Below are 7011 nucleotides of genomic sequence, written 5' to 3' on the forward strand. Positions count from 1 at the left end.
TGCATACTGTTAACTATTTATTTGGTTTCCTTATGCTGTTCCTTTATAATAAACCCTAACAAAAGTTTTCTTGCTATAAAACAAGGAATAGAAACTCTTAAGCTAGTTTTTCCTTTTTTTCATGTTGCTACAGACTTTCCTCATTTCAAACGTACCAAGAATGTTCTTACTCTTTTTAGTGAACGGGAGTTCAGGGCTCTGTGCTAATATTACAGTTCCTCCTTCACACAGAAAGTAAATGGCTTACTAATAACACAAGCAGTACTGGGGTGATCTGATTAGCATTGCTGTAAGGGTGGGAGAAAAAGCGCTAGTGAAGAAGAAAACTGAACAAAAAGCAGTGTGACACTGAGCGGCACAAAGAGCATTTTTCCATAAGGCTTCATTGCAAGTGGTCTGGTTGCCTTCATGTGAAGCCACATCAGAACAATTGCACCTAAATTAAACCGTTCTCTCAGGCTTCTTCCCCTATGGAATTATGTATTGAATATTGATGTAGGTAGGGCAACTTCTCACTCCTTGAAGACCTTCATATAAGAAAACATCCAATAGTACTTGAATAATTGAGTTTGGATGTGTTTTACATTGTAATGCAGAGATGCCTTTCATACTCTGGAGAAATGAGTCATTTGCTGTTTTTTCCCTCCTGTAGACAGTAACCTGCAGGCTCCTACTGAGAAGCTGCCCTGCAGGATTTTCTGGGATGGCTCTGGCTGCCCATTAGTAGAAGTTAAAGAAGAATCTTTGACCCAACGGAGTAGTTGTGTTCTCTGGGCATTTCTGGAGGTGGACGGTAGCTGCATTACTGCATGTTTGCTGACCCTACCTACAATGCTGATCAGTTTCAGAGTTTTTAAGCATGACGGTACTCTTCATGGGCATCTTGCTTTTACTGTTCAGTCATTTGCCCAAGACAATTTGCTTGGGGGAGGCACATCAACTTACGGAATTCATTTCTGCAAGATTAAAATTTCTCCCAGCTTCTGCCACTGCCATTTTGACTTGTTTTCACATCCATACTATCTTGCTTTTACTAAGTTGAGCAAAGCACTGAGGTTGAAGCATGTTCACATCCCACCCTTACAAAACAAATCTATGTTGCCATATCTGGAGGCCCAAATGTGTAATAGCTCATGGTTGCTCAAAGCAAATAATTTGAGGGACCTAGGAGCTGTTTCAGTTCCTATTTGTAACCACAGATCATTTCTCAGGTGGGGGTTGGTACTAAAGAAAAAGAGTAGATGCTGAGCAGCATACATTTTGTCCTATATTTACTGTTTTTAACATATGACAATGAAGCTTAGCATGTATAAATGAACTATGTACTTATTACAAGGCCAGTTTCTCTTGAATTGGCTGCTTTGAGACTTCAAGTGGGCTGCATTTCTGTTTAACTTGTGCCTTAAGGTGGTTTTGTACAGTGTTTTTTAACATCATTAAGAATTTATATAAAGTTGTGAAAGTTTAATAGTATAAGTTATATACAAGGCATCTTAGATTGGCCCTATAATCGGAAAAATTGTCTGTAATGTTTAACTGCAGGACTATCGGCCAGCCCCACACACTTGAAGCTATTTCTGTTCCACTGTAAGTGTGGGTAAAGTCGTAAATGAGGTATTCTTGCCCTGCACTGTAGAAAGGGGCTCTCGAGGCTGATGTTTTTGAGAGGCTTAGTTACTAGTGAAGTAACACATTAAGACTGGGAACAAATCACTAGCTTGTGAAGAAGAGCTGTTTTTTTCTGCAGCTCCATGAATACAGAGGACCGAACGTACATATGCAGTTCATCTGAAAAGCTGCTTACGCCTTAAAGTGTTTGTGGGAAGGGGATGGTTGCGGAGAAGGGATCAACTCCTTGGACCTTGTGGGCGATGCTGTCTCAGGCCCTGCTTTCCAGACCGGGCACCTGCTGGCTGCTGCTTGCTTGAACGCAGGGGAAGCTAAAAGGAATGGAAGTGCAGATGTTCTTAGAATTGTTATTTCTACGGTTCTGATGCAAGAGATGTGAACCATATCTATAGGTGGGGTAGGTGCAGGCCTATGCCTCTGTTGCAGTTGTTGGAATAAACAGCAAATGTCTAGTTGAAAGCAAAGCCTTGCCTCCTCTTGTCTTGTTGCTACATTCACCTCTCTAAGCAAGAGGTCATAGATTTTATAGTCATTACAGTAAAAGGTCTATAAAATAATCCTTTGGGGTTGGTTTGGTTGTTTTGGTTTTTTTTTTTTTGTCCAAAGCTGAATTTGCTTTGTGATTTGTCTCATTTCTTACATCTTTCATTTGAGGGTCCCTAAATACAAAAGAAGGGTGAACTCCATCTTGCAGTCTACCAGGTGAATCTTGAGAGCTGTTTAGGTAGGAAATGCAAATAAAAATTAACTGCCTGTTCTCCACTGGTGGTGCTGGCCAGGGACAGGGAGGAAGGTGGGCTTTGCACCAAGATTTTCCATGGCTTAAGATCTCTCTTGGACATTCCAGGTGCTGTTCTGGAAGACAGTTTAACATTTTAAAGAAATGGTGCCAGTTCATTGTACTTCTGATAAGGTGTTTATTGTTTCAGGAACTTTACAATAAATGAAATCTTGTTTTCTGAACAGCTGATGGGTCTGTTGTTCTTCATGCATTGGGCAACACTTTAAAACATAATAATTTTAAAAAAAAAAAAGGTAATCTTTCTTCAAGACAGCATTACTGATTTGGAACAGAATTCCAAAAGTTACGCTAGTTTGGTACAGGATGACTGCATGGTGACTGGAATCAATAGTAAAGCTAGAGTACAGTGCTGCATTGCACACTACTGCAACTCAAACCCTTCAGTGGTTGGGGACTGTACACCTTCGCGCTTGGCTTTGAATACTAGCTAGAAATACATCGCTGGAACTGGGTTATAATATGTTAGGTGGAGTCTCCTGTTCAAATGCCCTTGCTTTTTTCCAAGGACTTCTGTAAAGTTATTTTTCTCAACACCCATATTAGCAGGATTACTGATATTTTCATTTTCTGAATTGCACATTTGTTCAATTTGTGCAGCATATATAAAATGCACCAATAATCTTTTCCACGCTAAAGCAATAGGCTTGCACTGTAGAGATCTTCACAGTACAGCATTTACAGGTGTTGAATTAAGCTGTCATTGGGATGAATAAATATAGTCATCTTATCCATGTAAATATTCCTTTTTTTTTTTTTCTTGGTGTATACTAAACCTAGAAATATATTGCCATTAAACTTAGGACTGTTAACAATTTTAGATGTCTGACAGGTGGGAAGTGACCTGCCTGAAGATGTGGGGTTTGAAAGATGGTATTTAAATGCCAAGGAATGGTGTGCAATGCAGGACAGCTATGCATCCAGGGCAGGGTGAAGCCGATGCAAATCAGCATTAATCCAGGTTTAACAAATCATGCTGAAAAGCGTGCTCCGAAGCAGTGAAACTTTAATATCCCCTCCAAGGTGTACTGTGTCCAGAACTGTGTTATTTGCCTGACGTGCGGAAAGTCAGAGCATTGACTAGATGCTGGGTGAGAAAAGTATTTCCTCTTCTATGGAAAGGCATTTCCTCTTCTAACACTGCTTAATTTCAGTAATTGTTGCTGTTACAAGACAGCTGACAACTGTATAGCTCTTTAAAAGTAAAATATTTTGGTTCCATAAAAATACAACCTGGAAGCTTTATAAAATGGGGGGGAAGTCTATTTGGGTGTGATAAAAATCTCAATTAAGAAAAGGTTCGGATTTGTCGAAGTGAAGCAGAGTGTTAGGACCACAATAGTTACTGCAAATTAGGAGAGGAAAGGGAACTTAACTACTTGAAGGGATTATCTTTTTTCCTGTAAACACAGAGACCTTAATTGCCCTGAGTCTTTGCTTGCTTGTGCAATCAGAACCACAGCTAAGCTGGTGATGCGTTGAAATCAGTGTACCCCATCTCTTCAATTAATTTGTAATCCCAGCGTACAGACTGAATTACACAGGTGCCTTTTAACTTATCCTTACAGGAAAATCTCCTGAGCTGTTGGGGTGTCACCTTACCCACTGCCACCTTCCAGTAGCACCCTGTGAGATCCAGCTGGTCTGGTTGCCTGATGGAAGTTCTTGTCATGGGCCTTACCAAGCAGAGAGGCAAAGGCTGTCTCTCAGAAGTTATTGAATAAAGGAGCTTGCTTCTAAATCTTCTAGGAAAGCTAATTAACAGAAACTGCATTAGATTGCGATTCTAGTGTTTTTATGTACTTGGTGCTATGTAAAATGAACCAACGGTGTTTAGCCAGCTGTAGAGCGTCTTCCAAAGCAACACCAAGAATGTGACAGGTCCCCACCGCTACTGGTGTTACAGGACTGCCTGGGCCATGCTGCAGGGAACGTTGTAGCACATTTTGCAGAAAACATGCGGGAAAATGATTTTGCTTTGACAAGCAGACAAGATGCAGGTAAAGGGCGAGAAAGAACTGGATGCATCCTCATTTCTAAATGGGAGGTGAATCCAAATGACTAATGTTCCCTGTGCGATGCAAGATACCTGCCCAATCTAGGAAGTGAACTGACAGGCCCGTGGGTTGGACAAAACCATATTACTACCTGGAGAAATACACTCAAAAGGGAACACATAAGCCTGCTCAGCCTTTATGAAGCTAGTGCTTTTACAACATCTGGTTTTACATAGCCCCTGTGTGCTAGTCAGGTCCAACTCAAATAGGTGCAAACATTGTAACAGTCTGCTAAGCAGTATTTGTTGTTCTTCAGTTGTAAATTAAGTTCTTGCCCTGAACAGCCTGCTGCCTTGATGGTTTCCTTGAGGGTGGTGGCTGCCTGGCAGAAGCTATTAAAATCAAACTAGGGAGTAAGAAACAAGCACGCAATCCAGCAAAGGTCATGAAGATGATGGTTGTTTTAACAACACCAACAACTGGAAAAGGAACTATGCAAATTTTCAAGCCAATTTAAAAGAAATTATTTAACATACTAAAAATGATTAAGATGATTAAAGCATTGCAGCACCTGTCAACAAGGCTGAGACACCTGGGACTGTCAGCCTGGAGAAGAGAAGGCTTGGGAGGGATCTTACCAGTGGGGGATAAATACCTGTGGGGGAAGAGTAAAGAGGATGGAGCTGGGTTCTTCTCAGTGGTGGCCAGTGGCAGGAGAAGAAGCAATGGGCTCACAGTGAAACACAGGAAATTCTGTTTAAACATAAGAACAAGCTTTTTTTTACTGTGCGGATGGTTGAATGCTGGTACAACTTGTCCGGAGGTTGTGGAGTCTCCATCCTTGGTGGTCTTCAAAGCCTGACTGGACGCAGTCCCAGGCAATCTGCTCTAGCTGACCCTGTTGTGAGTGACGCAGTTGGCCTAGATGATCTCCAGAGGCTCCTCCCGACCTTAAGCATTCTGTGATTAGAAAAGAATGGCTTTCTAAAGGAGTTTAACTGGTTTTTTAGGGTCTTTATCAAAAGATGAAGATTTTCTCAATAAAAATGAAATGATTGTCCAGACTGGTATTTAGTGACATGCAACACAACATAATTACAATTAATTAGTGCTTCAATGACCTACTAAAGTTAAATGCAACCTAATCTGCTCCAGCATACCTTAGTGGAAAAGACTGCAAGGGGCAGAGGTATGCCCAGGTGCCCTCTTGAAGTTATTTGGGCTTTCAGCAGCTGCTGGTGGTTTCGAGACCTTTGCCTTCGTCATTTTCCTGGCATGCTCCAGCTCTCTTGGCTGCACCCATGTCCTCTCTGAAAGCAGCCGCTGTGGTGTATTTAATGGGAGTCATATGGCCAAAGCAGCTTGGCACTGAATGCACCAGCTTGCTGCCTTTTTTTTTTCTCTCCTTTGAATATGTGCATCTTATAAGAGCTCAAACACAGAGAGGAAGTGGCTTCTGAGGCTCTTCAAGGTCAAGAGGTAAGAAATTCTGTGTTTACTGACTATTAAGTAGTAAAACAAAAGTAGGGATTTGAATGTGACTTTCCTCTTGTCCCACTCCAGTGATCTGCTGGCTTCCAACTCCACCTGTTGCTTTCTTCCTTCTCCAGGTTTAAAGATTTGATTTAGAGAAACATTGGTATGATATGATGATACTGCCTATTCTCACAGCTTTGATGAGCCCATGGGTTGGTTAGGATGATCAGGAGTGCCTGAAGTTAAAGGGGTGCTCTGCTAGGTCTCTAGGGGGCAAGTAAGAGACAGAATTTCTTCACAAGCTCTGCTTCCCCCAACCAAGGCAATAAAATCTCAAGTGTTTCTGGTGAGGTTTGTGTGTGGGGTATCTCCCTCAGGCTTTGGATAACCAGGGTTAGAGCCAGGCCAGGCAGTAGTATTGTGGTGCAGCAATTTGTGAAGCCAGACCAGGGATATTGTGTGTGCCAGCTCAAGAGACAGGAGTGTGGTGAGCAAGCATTGTGTTGCAGGCTGGGCTGAATGTGGCTAGGTTTCCTGGACATTTGTACATCTTGTAGCTACTACAGGTCCTAGGCTTACTAAGTGCACAGTGATGACAAAAGGCAGGTGTATGGCAGTGTGTGCTAGATACTCCTAGCACAGACATAGGGAAGGGACTGAATGGGCTGGGGTTGCTCTCCACAGCACAGATTTTTTTTTTGAGATTTGTAAGAATTCAAAGCTGCAGCTAGGGAAGTGATAATTGATGGATGTGAAGTGGTGGATTTGGCTTTTCCTTGTCAACTGTTTGATTCCTCACCAAACTTCTTCAGTGACCAAAAGCCAGAGTTGACCAAGCTCTGAGAGACTGGGTGGCCAGGAGATCTCCACATCTCCCAGGTGGTTTTCTTGCTAGGTGGGCTGCAGCAGTGTAAGGCTAATGTTTTTTAAATCACACGGTTTGTATGCTGTTTTGTAAACCAGCAGTGATTTCAATCTTAAAGCTGGGACATGCTGGCTCTCCTTGATTCATGCTAATCCTTCCCCTGGCATGGTGGGCATTCATACAGGTTGGATGAGGTCTCACAGGTGCTGTTCATCCTGGCAGCTCTTCATGAATCCCAAACTAAA

This window comes from Pelecanus crispus, chromosome 2, assembly GCF_030463565.1.
Source record: "Pelecanus crispus isolate bPelCri1 chromosome 2, bPelCri1.pri, whole genome shotgun sequence".
NCBI classification, from domain to species: Eukaryota; Metazoa; Chordata; class Aves; order Pelecaniformes; family Pelecanidae; genus Pelecanus; species Pelecanus crispus.